Below are 17,229 nucleotides of genomic sequence, written 5' to 3' on the forward strand. Positions count from 1 at the left end.
AGTCTAAAAAACGTTACAACACTGTGTTTTAAACATTTTAATCATGTGTAAACAAAAATGATGTGAGTTCTAAAGGTTTAAAATAAGTTATATGTTGTTTTATATTTCTATAATGCTGTAACTTGCGAGTCCGTCCACTCCTCCACTCCACTCCAGGATCAAAAGTTCAAGAAACAAGACCTAATCCTTCCCCAGACATGCTCGGTGCCAGTCTTTGCATCCCCTACTTCGAGTGTCGGCACGATTTCCTTTGAAGAAAACTGCTACTAGTCGGGTTGGATTTGGCCTGGCAACAGGCCTGTCGACACAGGCCGACGACACGTACCCACTTACTTGGATTTTACGCCCGGCCTTGCCAACTGGCATAGTGGGGACGCATCTTAACAGTAAACATTCGGGATTCAAACATCATAGCAATTAAAGTTGCATTGAAATTAAGCACATCATCATGTGCCATGCTTACAGATCACTCTGTAGATTTCTAAGTGCATCATTTCTTTTTCTAAGGCAAAACCAATTGCAGTTAACTTCTTACATGCATTAATTAACACATTCTGAATGTGCAATGGACATAGCCTTCGCCGTACACTTGTATTGTTAATGAACGATGGGACATATTTGCACCATGTCTCTTGTGCACGTGTGTTTTGTATCTACGAGGGCCATTTTTCTTGTAGTGGCAACATGTATGAGAAAAAGAACTTAAAAGAGATACATACCTGGAATCATCTACAATCGTTAAATGTAATCTCCTGCTGCTGTGTGAACACATTTCCAAACATCTGGCAGTCGGATGCCATAGCTCCCGTTCATACCCTGTGGCTGAAATAATGCTCGGGACGTCTGTAAAGGGTTTTTCCCTCAGTGGTTCTTTCATCTTGGGGAAACAAATCAAAGTTGCAGGGACTGACAGAGAATGGTGAAATTTTCAGTTGATTGGCTAATTCACTACGTGCCCAATACTGATTATTCTCTAGGAATCTGTGAAGAGCATCAAGGTGTTGTGGATCTTTTGCTGTGCGAGGATACCTGCCATCATGTTCTTTTGAGGCTGATTCACGACCACTTTCAAATGCCTTGGGTCATCTGGCAATGGTACGATACAGTGAACCGTGGTCCCCACATGTCTCGCGTAAGCCCTTGTATACAAAATAAATACGTAAAATAGTATTAAAACTTTTCAAACTTACGTGAGTGAGTATATGTTAATCCGGACGACCTTTCGGAGATAAATACTTCCTCCTTCTTCAAGTCTAACTAGATATCTAGACACCAGACATGGTGTCACATGAAATAGTGTTAAATAGTAATATGGTTAAAGGAATCGATAAAAACCACTTAAAAATCCTAGTGATTGAAATTGTAAAAATCTCAATCCAGGTGAAATGTTCTAAAAAATACTCATATTCAAAACTAAAATACTAAAAACCTGGTGCCCACATGGCAGCCGAGGAACTCCCGTCCAGCAGTAACGTGAAGCACGTGGATGGTAATGGTCTACATGTGCAGAGTTGGAGATTACCTCCTCCCCCACGGGACTGATTCCCCTCAACCTCAACATGGCTAATCCATCTTTCTGAGGTGGTTGTTGGAGAAAGGGGTAGAAGTTTTGGTGGCATGGGAATACGTTAGGTGGTTTATCCTTATAACAGCTTGCAATTACTTTTACGTTAATGTGAAGATCTTTAAACAGAAAGATGGATTGGCCAAGGACAACCCGATCTCAGGTCACGTTGCTAACATCTTCATGCATTACATCGAAAAAGCTGCTTTAGACTTAGTTGGTGGGTGATAAAGTTCTACGGCAGATACGTCGATGATATTCTCATTATCGGGAAAGAAAAAGACCTAGGCCTTGTTTTTACTGAATTGGGAAAACTAGAGAAAAGGATCAATTTCACTAGGGAAGACCTAATCGACAATAAGATCAATTTTCTAGATTTGAGCATAACAAAAACTGATAATGGAATAATGACCAGTGTATTTCATAAACCACTAGCGGGTTATTTGTACCTTAACAAGAGTTCTGAACATTCGTGTAGGGTCAAATATAATGTTTGCCTTAATTTCTACATTAGGGCGAAGAGATTGTGTAATGACAGAAATGAGAAGGAGAAAGAGATGGCTTGGACAAGGTGAGTGGGTTTAACTCTTTCGCTGCGGTCGTCGTATTTATGCACAACACGCCAGGTGCCTTGCTCCGCGGAAGTCGCATTATTGCGAGTTCATACTTCCATTCGCTACAGGTGTCGCATTTCCACAGTACATCGCTTTTAGTAGCCTTCTGACATCTGTTGATAGTATTTGGAACTATTTGAACTTGTAGTTTTGTTTTTATCCGTATGATGTCGCTAATTACACCTCCGTTTAGAATTCTTTGACATACGAGCGTTGAGTACTCTGACATGTCAGTTTCAAATGCATGTTCGAATGTAAACAACATGGCTTCGTCAAGTCGTCAACACTTGTCTGATAATGATGTTACTCAACTGTTATTTGCCGACTCAGAATCAGAAGGTGAATTAAGTTGTGACGATAATAGCGACAGTTTTTATGAGACTTCAAGTGGTGACAGTGATTGTGTAGTGTCTCATGAAGAATTTGTACCACCGTCCGTAATATCATGGAGCAGAGTGCAAAACAGCATTGATCTAGGTGCGGGAAGTTCGACACAGGCAAGTGCTAAGTTACTTGGTGACAGTACAGTGTTTAGCACACCATTTTCTTGTTTTAGCAAATATTTCCCCCGCTTAGTATTTGAACACACAGCAGAACAAACTGAAGTTTTTGCCACCCAGTATCTTGATACTACTTATGAATTTCCACGTCGCTCCAGATTTCATGCTTGAAATGGCTGCAATGCAGATGACATTCAGGCAATGGTTGCCCTGGAAATAGAAATGGGGATGAGCAAAGAGAATTCTCTTGAAGAATATTTTAATACTTCTCACTGGCTAAATATAACCCCAAATTATGCAAATTTCATGTCAAGGGATAAATACTTTCTCCTACGTTCTTTGTTACATTTCCATGACAATGAAGCACAGGTTGGAAAGGGACAACCTGATTATGACCCACTCTTCAAAATTAAACCTATCATAGAAATAGTAGAGAACACTTATCTTGAACACTTCTATCCTGGGTCAGAAATATCAGTAGATGAAACTATGCTCCTTTTCAAGGGCCGTTTGTGGTTCAAGCAGTATATGCCATCCAAACCTTCTGCCAAGTGGGGTGTAAAAGTTTGGTCTTTGTGTGACAGCAAAACTGGATTTCTTTGTAAATTTGATATCTCTACTGGAAAGTCTAAGGATCCAGTAGGTATTATTAGGAGATAAGATTGTTTTGAACCTCACACGTGGGTTTGAGAATAAAGGCCATATCCTGTATTGTGACAACTTTTTCTACAGTCCTGCTCTTTTTCACAAACTAAGTAAAAAGGGTATAGGTGCCTGTGGAACTGTGAGGATAAACAAAAAAGGCCTACTTGTTGAAATGAAGCCACAGTTTTGTAAAATGAAAAAAGGTGATGATCCTAAGTTTTGGGTGAATGCTGAAAAGAACATTATTACCTGCACTTGGCAAGATACAGGGCGAGTAAATCTTATGTCTACTGTACACAACACTGACACTGAATTAGTGAAAGTACGGTCTAAAACAAGTGAAAGTGGATATCGTACTCTGCCTAAACCTAAACTGGCAGGTCACTACAATAAACATATGAATGGGGTAGATAAATTTGACCAGATGTCCACAAACTATAGATACACACACAAAAATATCAAGTGGTATCATGTTCTATGGTATTTTCTAATTGAAACGGCCCTTGTCAACGGGTGTATCAACTACATCATGGCTACAGGGAAGAAAATATCCGGCACTAAATTTCGCCATGCAGTGATTGAGGTACTCCTGGAGAATTACAATAGAGCACCGCCTTCTAAGAGAGGAAGAAGATCTGACACGTTACCATAAGTTCGACTGAAGGAACGTCTTTTCATCCAACAATTTGAAGAGAAGTCACACAGACCTGACTGCTGTGTTTGTTCCATGAGACCCTCACAGTGCAAATTCAAGGGAAAGAAAGACTGTAAGAGGAAGCAAACATCTTTGTACTGTTCAGCGTGTCCAGGAGAGCCACCACTCTGCGTCATCCCGTGTTTTGAGAAATAACATACCATCAGGGACTACAGAATGATTTGCCAGTGCAAAGAATGACTTTTGTAAGTTCTCTATAACATAGTTTTTCTTGTATGTATGCATTGCTTGCATTCGTAACAATCCCTAAGATTGTATGTTTATTTTATTAAGTCTCTCTGAACGCTTCATGTTGACCAGGGCATTAACTTGTTTTTCTCAGCTGTCTCAAGCCTCTTAGGCATGTTTACAATGCATTGTGTTGTGCCATGCAGACCTCCTGAGCATTCAGGAAACAGGTAATACTTCTGGTTACAGAGTCAGCGGTTTGCATGGTAGCAATTATAATAAACACGATTCGGCATTGAGGAAGAGCTCGATGGCCTGGGAATATAGAGGTGAGACAAGCGGAGGGTAGGGGGACTTTTGGAATGGAATTGAGAGAGAGAAGGTGGTCAGCAAGGCAGTAGGTGAGAAGGGAAGGACGCTTTGGTCAGCATAGGAGAGAAGCTTACAGAGGACTTCGCTTATTTCTATTCAGCGAAATACTTCAGATAGACAGGTAATTATCCTACACCCAGCCATGATTCAGGTTCAACGGTTCGCAAAATCCAACGAGTGACCATTGTCTTTTCTGTAGTCTAGTTCCTAGTGTAAATTGTACCTTTCGCATTGCCAAGCGATAACTTGCCATGCTAATGACGAGTGGTCTCATCAAGGATGAATGATGACCAATTTACATCACCCCATCGATTAACTGGTTAACATGCTAGATACTCTTAAGATCCCACGAACTTTAAGGTTCGTTACGTGGTGGAGGTACGTGGGCCTTTTCATTTCTTACAGGAATGAAAAGAGTTTGTTAGCCAGTTTAAATTTAAACCCACCCCAATAGCTCGTTACGTGGTGGAGATTTGGGCTTCTCATCCATTTCCTCGGAAATGCGATGAGAAAATAGAATGTTATATAGTAGAGGTTTCAACAATCAGTTTTAAATTTAACCCCACCCCAAAATTTTGTTCACTTGTTTAGTTTTTTTGGTATGTCCTTGCCAAAATTAATTTTGAAAATACATAGGGCTTAAAGGTTCTTTTTTAACGTTAAGGGGGGAAGACTTTATATGCCATGATAGATGTTTAGTCTAACATGAGGATGAATTCGATTAAATTTATCGACTTCAAGTTTGGGTCGGTAATCAGCGAAATGTAAGAATGCGGAGGAACCTGCACCCTAGCTCTGTCGCGGTTACCCACGTCGGGCTGGCGCTTTGGTATCAGGAGCGTCCGGCATTCCGCGTGGCGGAAGGTTCGATATCGGATTTTAGGGAGGCCCATTTCATCAAAAATGTGGCCGGCCCAGGAACATCCGTGGACGATTCCCTATCAATCTGCTTCTGGTAGCTCTGTGGTTCACTCATGAACCTGGTACCATGGCTACGACAAATTCCCACCTGGGAAATTTTTTACCATCCAGAATTTTAAATAAGGAATAAGGGAAAGGCATTTAGATTTGAAGATTTCTTGCATTGACAGTGATTTTAGAATTTTTTTTATATTATCTTGGATACGAAAATTATCACAACGTTGGTTATGAGGATGCAGTAAGCTACAGTAAACGATTTTTTACCCTTAACATTTTAATTAATTAACAACGTGGATTACAAGTGGAATTTAAAGTTATTTATGAATGAGGAAAATAAATTAGTGCCACCGAGTCAGAGTCAACCAGCACTATGGTGCATTTTAAGGAGTCATAGCACAGAGTATGCTTGTTTGAGTCAATATTTTGTTTTTGTTATTATTATTAATTGAATTTCCTCAAAAGTTTAATTTAAATTTGGTTTAAAACTGACCGTAACTTGTAAAGGATTTAGAATGCTTGAACTATGACTGCTAAGACTTTTGCAACGAGGATATTACATTTTATACATATATAGTTTTGGGAACAAGTAAGGCCCCGAGGACCACTCATTTATATTCTTAATGACTGAAGTCTCCTAGCACCTCTTGAAGGGAGCTTGGATTAAGGAGATAGTCAAGTTTATACGAGATAGTCACTTGCCTTATGTTACCTTAACTTACGCATACATTGCCTGAAAATTTTAATTTATGTTAATATGAAAAGAAACGAAACGCTAATTATATTCCTCGACACGCTGTACAATTATGTCCGCTATTACGCCAGGTGCATATAGTTAGAGTGGCATACCGTGATTTAGGGTATAAACCACCCGATTAATTAAAAGTTCTAGTTGAGAAGTAATAGATGTATAAATAGGCTGCAGTGACGAGAGATGTCCGTACACAGGTAAGTAGCAGTGACGAGAATGAATCCGTACACAGATATACATATACTTATATGCTTTAAGCAAAGTTAGGCACAGCCAACTTATTTTGAATAACTAGAAGAGAATTAGGAGAGCATTACACGGCGTGGACGTTTCTCACATATTAACGAGATTTTTTTTGTTAGTATATATTTATATCTTTTTCCTGTCCGAAACATTGTTTCGTTTGACAGTTGAATATTTATCCTTAGCACGTTGTAGCTTCGAATATTAAAAACTTTAAAATGCAGATTGTTTTAAAATCTTAAATATAAATATTGCAAGTTTGCTCCAAGTTACGGCATTTATTAAAGTGAAACAGGTCTAATATTTTAAATCCACTCGCGTGACATAATAATAATTTATAATAAAATGGCACTAATAATATTAAAGATTAAAAGCAGACTTATTATTTAATAATGTGCTTTAGGCACAAAAGTTTTTTTTGCAGTATGTAATAATACTAGCTCAGCGAATACATCACTAGAATTTTATAGTTACTCTTCAGAAGAAGGTATATGATTATATTAGCAAAGTTTATTTTAAGCGCCAGTTATGAGAATATTTATATTATATGAATATGTAGACGTCGACGTCAAGATTTTTTTGCTCCCCTATAACAAGTATTTTCCTTCGGATTTGGATCTAGACCAAAATCCTGGAAATCCATTCTGCCATCGCAGAATGATTATGAGTAAACCACAATGGTTTTAGTTTCTAACTTTGCCACAATAATATGCTAAGCATATTTTAGAATGAGTAGAGAGAATTAAAAGATTCTTCAAGTTTTAGTGATGTTAGTATTTTAATGCATTTAAAGATCGCATAAATAATGATAATTATTTTATTTCAGGTAGTCAGGAGTAAATCAGTCTCAATTTTTTCCTTTACCTTGTACCTCAGTACGGTTCGATTGATTTTAAGTATTTAAACATAAAGTTAACACCTGAAATTAAATAAGATAAGTTTGCAGTAAAATTTAAAATAAGATAAGTTAAACAGTGCTAATAAATTCAGAGAATAAATAAATTATATTAAATAAATAAATTACGCAGATAAATTGAGCCTAGAGTCAGAAATAATTAAAAGTTGAGTTAAACTATCTATTAATTAGACTAGGCAGGCTTAAAGTACGTATTAGTTTCGAAGAACTGTTTGTTTTGATTGCCTAAGCAACATGAAAATCATTGCGATTTTAGCTATTTTAAACGGATTTCTTCCATACGTAAAAGCTTCTAATTTTATTTATCTGTTGAACAAGTCCTTTGACTATCCTTATAATTACAATTTTATTATTAACAACATTTATTATTAGTATTTTTATAATTTTCATAATTTGTTACTGTCAATGTCAACGCAAGAAATCTATTACTTATGACCATGAGTGTACCAACGAGTTACAGTTAAGCAAACTTAATAATGATTCACCGCCCATTGACCAGATTTACGACGACGTTGCACCGATTGTTGAAGTGGTACCATTAAAAACAAGTCAGCCACCAATTCCCCCACCTCTTCCTCCAACTGTTATTATTCAACCTAGTGTACAACAAGGAGTTCAAGATGTATCTAGAAATATTTTAGTCACCAAAGACGACATTTTAGATTTGCCGAAGAATATTGTATCCGTTAAAGATAGAGTTCAGAAATTTGCCGTAAGCAAGGGTCCTATTTGTTCAAAACAGCCGCAAAATGGAAAGTGATTTGCCTATTTCACCCTGTGTCCAGTCTGTTGTAAAAGTTAACGATTTATTTGCGAATCAGTCACCAGTAAAAGTCGAGAAAGTTTCAAATGTCATTTTAAAAGCAGAAAGTAAGCCAAATTCTCAGGTTTCCGAACCTATTGTATCTTTCACAGACCATATTTTTTACGACTTCACGTTCGCCTAGAATTTTTATATTCATTACGATTCATATTTTAAGTATAATTCATTTTTTAGGTTTGAGTATACTTTATGCAAGGTTTATTAGTAATTTATTTTGCTAGCAGCTTCCCAAGTCTTGTTTTTGTACGAGCACGGAAGTGTTCCAGTAAACACGCTGTCGCAAGCGCAACGAAGTTTTATCTCTTTCCATCCCATCTATGACGTAATTTTAAAAGTCCTTGACTTTATTTAGATTCTCGCAGCTCTTACTAAACCTTGTTCGTAGTAATTTAAAGTTTTGTAAACATTCACGCGTCACTGAGCGCGTCAGCGAATCATCGCCCTTCATTTTCCTCCTCCGCATGTTGGTTTGTCACGTTTGCTAGTTACCCAAAGCAACGATTTTTTCGTTCGCTATTCCGAACGTACCTGAAGATGTCGCCCGAACACGCCGGCAGCAAGCCTCCGAGTTTGCTTGCAGTCGATGTAGAGAAATTAGTTCAGTCCTTCCAAGCGACCACGAAAATGCAAACTTTGCACAACTTAGAATGTCTGGTGTCAGCGAATTCCTTTTTTCCGAGCTGAAGCTCTCCCGAGTACTTTGAGCACGTTGGAAGCTCAGAAACACTTAACATGGACTTATAACGAACCAGTGGCGTTCGTTCATTAAAATTTTATGGGACCAGTTTAGCTAAGCATATAGCCATCAGGATTTGATTTTCACGATAGAACTTCATGTCAACAATGTTAGGGATATTTTTTGTTACATAAATAACTTTTGCCATAAAACGTCGCATTTATGCACTTCAGACTAATTACGACCAATAATTTTACAAAGGAACAACAAGACGAATTTTTGCATTTTTCTCGCAAAATTTTCCCGTTTTTCATAGATATATTTATAGTAAGTAAATTTTTTGGGGAAATCGACGTACATTTGGTTTAAATCAGGATAAAGTCAAACGAAATTTTGATAAAATCAGGGAAATTTTACAAAAGGGCAATTTTTAGCACTTTATGCACATAGAGTAATCAAAATTGTTAGCAACATGCCAGGCTAAGCCTCGGTGATTGGCACAGGCATGTGCAGCAAAAGTCGCCACGGCATCGTTAGCCTTTCCAAATTTAAACAGTGTGGTTTACCACAAATGTTATAATTTGGGAATTTATTATTATTATTATTATTTATTATTAGGAAATTTAGTCCATTTACCCAATTTGCACCTTATTTGACAATGCAGCAATGAAATTCATTACTTCTTACTCATTAACTTAGTGTTAATTTTAGTACAGTAGGTAATATTAGTAATTTGTATTTATATTCTAATATATTGCATAACTATTCTCTATCTATTTTTTTTCGACATACCTAAGGAATTGACACACCATTCTTATATGAGTCAAGTGTACTTTTCCGCAGCGGGTCTGTTTACACGACCAAGTGATTTGAGGTATACGGCGGACTCAAGAAGTTTTGAGTGGTTAAATGTCTTTTGTTTAAAGAAAATTTGAAATTGAGAAAGTTTTTATTATTTTATTGTGTTTCAAATTTGAATTTCACTCTTTTAATTCCTTGATGCCATATTTGTTACCACCTGGAGTTTCAACGAAACTCAGAAGTAGCATTTATTGATTTTTTTGTCTTATATTGCATTATATTGAACCACGGCAAATTGCACCAGCCTATTTTTTATTAGGAGGCCATTAGAGGCTTGCCAAAGCAACCTTTTAGCACTCTAATAGCTTGCTTTGCGCAACTCAAATTTTACATATTTATTTTAAGGGTTCACAACATAATAATTTATTTTATAATTTCAACAGAATTTAGAACATGCTTGCAACACTTACTTTTGTTTATTAATTCTACATTTTGTAATTTTGAAGTGAAGTCTATTACTGACAATAAATTATTTCAGTTTATCAGAACACGTAATGGTATTTTAATATCAGGTTCAGGTCAATTTATTGTTATTCAGAATTTAAATAATAATTTGAACACCAATAGATCAATTCAGATTAACGAAGGGCAATCTATATTTTTTAATTATCAGGATTTTTCACAGATTATTGTGGATCAACAAATTTTACATACAAGAATTTTAGCTTTCGAACAAGTAAAAATGAAGGAAATTGAGTTACTACTTAATATTCCCAAGAATTTAACTGATTTCACTATTCCCCAATGGACTCCGCTTGAACTTGCTTTAAAGCAACTTAATCAATCGATTAGTAAGGGCATCTCATTTCAGGAATTAGTTTTAAACCCTTTGCCCATGTCTATATTAGTATTTATTATTTGGAATGTTTTATTAACATCAGTACTTGCATATTATTTGTATAAACATCATCAGCTTTCTAAACAGGTTCATTCAGAGCAGCACAGTAATAATTAATAGTTTAAGGCAACACATCAATCATGGATATTAATATTTTAATTACGGTTGGATATTTTATTTAAATTTTCCTTATTTATTTTCAAAGAGTTATGGCAATTATTTAATCGATTTATTTTAATTTATTTTATTTTGATGAAGCAATTTAATTTAATTTTAAGAAAAGGCAATGGAAATAAGTTTGGTTTTTGTGCATCAACGTGAATTATATGTACCCATCCTTTGCAATTTCCTTTCTTTATTATAATTTTCCCTTTTAACCTAACCTGTCTATACGGAACGACGTGGACAAGCAATGCCTACACCATCCATGGGCATTTTGATGACGGACATTCGCAGACAGGCTATTACTACATAGAAAGATTCATCACCATTCTACGAGGGAGACATGCAGACATTTTAACTCATACTACAAGTACTACATTTTACAGGAAGGATGTAATTAACCAGGAATTTCCCAGTATAGCGGACTATACACTATCAACGACACCTAGTGAAGGAAGCAGATAATAATTTCCCTCCACTCTGTTTGCAGTTCGAACAACAATTTTTCCCCATCTCCCAAGTTTTACGGGTAATTTACCACATCCTTTACATTGGCCGAATGCAGTCAAGACGACAAGCAATCCAAAAAGAAGAAGAAGCAGAGAAAACATACATTCTACAAGCAGCAGTTTCGGTCACAAACAATAATTACAAAATTGTGGTTCGAATTGTGCTACAGTGTTTTTCAACACATACACATGCGAGCTCCTATCATGTGTATTTATTTGGTCATTTAACATGCATTATGGGAAACAATACCTTTCCATAGCCCTTATACACATCTTCAGTTTCGTGCCATGCATGATAACCAGTTTTATATGCATTCAAGTTTACATTATACTACAAGGAAGCGACAAGCGCCAGTGGTGTCAATTGACCAGTGCTAGCATCAACTAGTGCATAATTTTTTTTTAAGAAGAAGCTTTTACAATGGATATCCAATTGAACATGCAAGCAATAACAAACGTAACTACAGCACTTTCAAACATTTCAGAAAGCATGCTTTAGTTTTATGCAAATGTTTCTCCCAAACAGTTAATTGTGTTTCACCAACATGGTACATAGTAAAACATACAATTGTACCTTGGACATTTTCTGATATTTTCAATCAGAGTAGACAGTTGGTAAGATACTTGCAAGATTATTTTTTTTTTTGTGTGTGCAGTCATACAAAGGTATTCACCAAGCCATATATATGTATACAGTGTACAGATTAACGTAGAAAAGAAAATTGAACGCTATATTTAGGTTTTTACCAGCGACAGTTTTCAGTGTAACTAATTATATGCATCGAATATTGTATAATAATACATCGGAATGTGCAACATAGCCAGTGCAAGTTCATATAAGTTCATATATTTGACGATGTCAGGAGTGAAGTGGCTACGCAATTAGCAAACTTTGGTATAATCAGGCTTTCACACAGGAAAAACAGTGAGATGTGACAATGTTTTACATGCCTACTTACGTTTCTACTTACTTTTGCACCTTTTTAAGGTTTTGTAGTTTCTTTGAAGGGTCTATATCGAGTGGCAATATAAACAAACATTGTGAACTCTGTTCTACCTTGCTAAGACGCTTCTTCAGCCGTGTGCCTCGCTTGGCGACACAGAGTAGAAATCGCGTGGCTAGGCATCACAGACTATTGACTGACTGATCGCGTAACGAACAATTCTACATAATAAACATTACGCACACACAAATGTGGTACATTGAGAGTTATATTGCTTAACTACACGAACTCTTGTGATTCCTAGTCATACAATAGTACATATTATTGTTTTTTATATCCGATGAACATACGAATTTGTTATTTTTAATTGTCATGTTTAGGGAATAAATTTTTTTTTTCTTTCGGGATGCGGCAAGCAAGAGAAAGTTATGTTTTGGTGAATTTATTTTGTATATTTGGTTTTCTAAGAAAATATATGGAATTGGCGAACCTGAGTCATGTCAAGCTTTGCGATTTAACTTTTAAATTTTCAAAAGGGAAAATTTTTCTCCGCGGGGGCGAACGTAACAATCCCTAAGATTGTATGTTTATTTTATTAAGTCTCTCTAAACGCTTCATGTTGACCAGGGCATTAACTTGTTTTTCTCAGCTGTCTCAAGCCTCTTAGGCATGTTTACAATGCATTGTGTTGTGCCATGCAGACCTCCTGAGCATTCAGGAAACAGGTAATACTTCTGGTTACAGAGTCAGCGGTTTGCATGGTAGCAATTATTATAAACACGATTCGGCATTGAGGAAGAGCTCGATGACCTGGGAATATAGAGGTGAGACAAGCGGAGGGTAGGGGGACTTTTGGAATGGAGTTGAGAGAGAGAAGGTGATCAGCAAGGCAGTAGGTGAGAAGGGAAGGACGCTTTGGTCAGCATAGGAGAGAAGCTTACAGAGGACTTCGCTTATTTCTATTCAGCTAAAGACTTCAGATAGACAGGTAATTATCCTACACCCAGCCATGATTCAGGTTCAACGGTTCGCAAAATCCAACGAGTGACCATTGTCTTTTCTGTAGTCTAGTTCCTAGTGTAAATTGTACCTTTCGCATTGCCAAGCGATAACTTGCCATGCTAATGACGAGTGGTCTCATCAAGGATGAATGATGACCAATTTACATCACCCCATCGATTAACTGGTTAACATGCTTTAAGGTTCGTTACGCATTGTAGAATTATTTTCCTGTAGTTTACGGTTATTATGTCTGATGAAATGAGCGTGTTTTCTCCTGAAACGTCACAAACAGAAACTGTTTTCTTATGCTTGTAATAACCGTAAACTACAGGAAAATAATATCTATAACATATTTTGCAATGTAATTTTGTAAAATTATTCTTTCTAAAAAAATGTTGTTTTTTTTCAAAATTTCAAATTTTTTTAATATCATACCACCAGGGACTACAGAATGGTTTTCCAGTGCAAGGAATGACTTTTGTAAGTTCTCTCTCATATATAATGCAATGTAATTGTGAAAACTATTTGTTTATAAAAAAAAATATTTTCAAATTTAATTAATCAACCAAGGGATATTGTGTGCCAGAGAATTCCACAGCAAAAGAGTTAGAGAATGGGTATACGACCTTGGAGATGGATAGGATTGCAAGGAAAGCGAGGAGAATTGTAGGGAAGGAACTGATTAATATTGCTGATAGTGACGCTAAAAAGGAGGAACAGAATACGGGGACATGCTTTGTCTGTATCCCTACTATAAAGGAATTTCTGAAAGAATAGAAAAAAACAATGAAAGGATACGGTGTGAAATGTGGAATGAAAGCAGCATTGAGAAATGTTTTACGGAATACAAGGAAGGTGGAAGGGGGAACAAAGAAGACCCTGAAGAACAGAAAGCTGTCTACAAAATTTTATGCGAATGCGGGAGGGAACATGTAGGACAAACGGGAAGGAGCATGCGAATTCGATGGAATGACCATGATACAGATATCAGAGAAGGGGGTCCCAAAAACCGGTCTCGCAGAACACGTTATTGAGAGCAAGCATAAAATTATAAAAAGGGAAGTTATTAGAAAAAGTAGTAATAAATTGGACCAGAACATATATGAAAGCAGCACAAGAAGTATCAACAAGATCAATAGGGATGACTGTAATTTGGTAGATGGGTGGATACATTTCCTTAGAAAATGGGATAATGCTGGTAAAAATTACGCTAAGTTGGGTTTTCATGTCACCCCTGAAGTTTTGAGAGTTGTAGGGGAAGAACATGAATTCTCATTGGATTGGTGACTTTGCGGTTGAGGGGAATCAGTCCCGTGGGGGAGGAGGTAATCTCCAACTCTGCGCGTGTAGACCATTACCACCCACGCGTTTCACGTTACTGAAAAACTAAATATGCTGACCAAGGCAGTAATTTATTTTATTATAAAACATAAACTAACGTAACGTTTTAACCTTCTAGCAAGGTCTTCTTCAGACTCTGTATCAAGTACAAAAGTAACCAGATACAACAAGAAGGGTAATATATATACACAAACATTACTCCCTCCAGACTATTTAGAAAGTTGTTTGGAACTTTCTAGCAGATGACTTTCACTTTCCAACTTTACTTTCACCTAAAAGGCTAAACACAATTACATCCATATAGAATGTGGTTGGACTTTTTAATCTCACGCTCTTTTCCCTTCATTTTTCTTCCTTCTCCTCTCCTCTTTTTCTCTTGTCCTTTCCACTCTTTCCAACATCTTCTTCCATTCTTTGTTTAACTTCAGTCCCCCATTCCAGTTCATTGTGTCTTCTTCGCCTTTCTTCTCTATTTCCTTGGCTTCCTTCCATTTTCTCACTAGCATTCTCTTCTCCCTTCCTATCTGCTTAGCCTCATCCCACTCTATGTCATGTCCTGTTTCTCTCGTATGTTTAAATATTGCATTTCTCTCTCTCTTAAGTCGTACATCATCCCTATGTTGTTTCAACCTGTCTTTGAGCCTTTTTTTCGTTTCTCCTATGTACACACTCTGACATTCTTTACATTTTACTTCGTAGATAATCCCTTCTTCTTCCTCTTCTCTGTTTTCCTTTTTCTTGTTAGCATTCCTCGCTATTCCTAAGATGCTTCTCCCTCCCTTCCTGTAAGTTTTAATTCCTGCTTTTCTAAGCACTTTGCATATCTTTTCTGTGGTCTTCCCCATACTCCTTATTCCAAACCTTCTCTCCTCTTTTTCTTTCTCTTCCAATTCTCCCCTGCCCGTTTTCTTACTTCTTCTGTTTATGTCCAGTCTATCCTGCTTCTCATAGCCATTCTTTTCCAGCTGTTTCCATAGGCTATTTATTTTGCCTTCTTTTTCACATTCTTTCATGCATATTTTCTTGATTCATCTTAGGAATATGGAGGACAGAATCAAGAAAATATGCATGAAAGAATGTGAAAAAGAAGGCAAAATAAATAGCCTATGGAAACAGCTGGAAAAGAATGGCTATGAGAAGCAGGATAGACTGGACATAAACAGAAGAAGTAAGAAAACGGGCGGGGGAGAATTGGAAGAGAAAGAAAAAGAGGAGAGAAGGTTTGGAATAAAGAGTATGGGGAAGACCACAGAAAAGATATGCAAAGTGCTTAGGAAAGCGGGAATTAAAACTTACAGGAAGGGAGGGAGAAGCATCTCAGGAATAGCGAAGAATGCAAGCAAGAAAAAGGAGAACAGAGAAGAGGATTATCTACGAAGTGAAATGTAAAGAATGTCAGAGTGTGTACATAGGAGAAACGAAAAAAAGGCTCAAAGACAGGTTGAAACAACATAGGGATGATGTACGACTTAAGAGAGAGAGAAATGCAATATTTAAACACACGAGAGAAACAGGACATGACATAGAGTGGGATGAGGCTAAGCAGATAGGAAGGGAGAAGAGAATGCTAGTGAGAAAATGGAAGGAAGCCAAGGAAATAGAGAAGAAAGGCGAAGAAGACACAATGAACTGGAATGGGGGACTGAAGTTAAACAAAGAATGGAAGAAGATGTTGGAAAGAGTGGAAAGGACAAGAGAAAAAGAGGAGAGGAGAAGGAAGAAAAATGAAGGGAAAAGAGCGTGAGATTAAAAAGTCCAACCACATTCTATATGGATGTAATTGTGTTTAGCCTTTTAGGTGAAAGTAAAGTTGGAAAGTGAAAGTCATCTGCTAGAAAGTTCCAAACAACTTTCTAAATAGTCTGGAGGGAGTAATGTTTGTGTATATATATTACCCTTCTTGTTGTATCTGGTTACTTTTGTACTTGATACAGAGTCTGAAGAAGACCTTGCTAGAAGGTTAAAACGTTACGTTAGTTTATGTTTTATAATAAAATAAATTACTGCCTTGGTCAGCATATTTAGTTTTTCATAATCATGGAAACAAGGCTTAATGGAGTTATAATTCACGTTACTGGTGAACGGGAGTTCCTCGGCTGCCATGTGGGCACCAGGATTTTAGTCTTTTAGTTTTGAATATGAGTATTTTTTAGAACATTTCACCTGGAATGAGATTTTTACGATTTTAATCACCAGGATTTTTAAGTGGTTTTTATCGATTCCTTTAACCATATTACTATTTAACACTATTTCACGTGACACCATGTCTGGTGTCTAGATATCTAGTTAGACCTGAAGAAGGAGGAAGTATTTACCTCCGAAAGGTCGTCCGGATTAACATATACTCACTCACGTAAGTTTGAAAAGTTTTAATACTATATTACGTATTTATTTTGTATTCAATAGCGAGTAATATGCACTTCCTCATCATGTTGTAAGCCCTTGTGAATTTGCCGTGCATTCCTTACACATGCAACCTGAAATTTGATGAATATTTGCTGTTCTTCACGCGTGAACATTGTTCAGGGCATTATTATACACACACTTCACTTTAACGTCTTCTAACTACCACAAAACAGTACTATTCAGCACCAAATGTCTACATACGATCCGTAGTACAAGCCTTAACAAGATCCGATCGTCTTTTGTCTCAGCAACAACTGACAA

At 36.8% G+C, this 17,229-nt stretch overlaps 1 protein-coding gene across 4 annotated transcripts in view; it reads left to right on the plus strand.

Moving 5' to 3' along the window:
- The window catches only part of LOC145979793 (condensin-2 complex subunit D3-like), a 183,229-nt gene that overhangs the window by 50,648 nt on the left and 115,352 nt on the right, over positions 1 to 17,229 (plus strand). The gene's annotated exons all lie outside the window — the stretch shown is intronic.

The sequence above is a fragment of the Lepisma saccharinum genome, chromosome 26 (genome assembly GCF_977018435.1).
Source record: "Lepisma saccharinum chromosome 26, izLepSacc3.1, whole genome shotgun sequence".
NCBI classification, from domain to species: Eukaryota; Metazoa; Arthropoda; class Insecta; order Zygentoma; family Lepismatidae; genus Lepisma; species Lepisma saccharinum.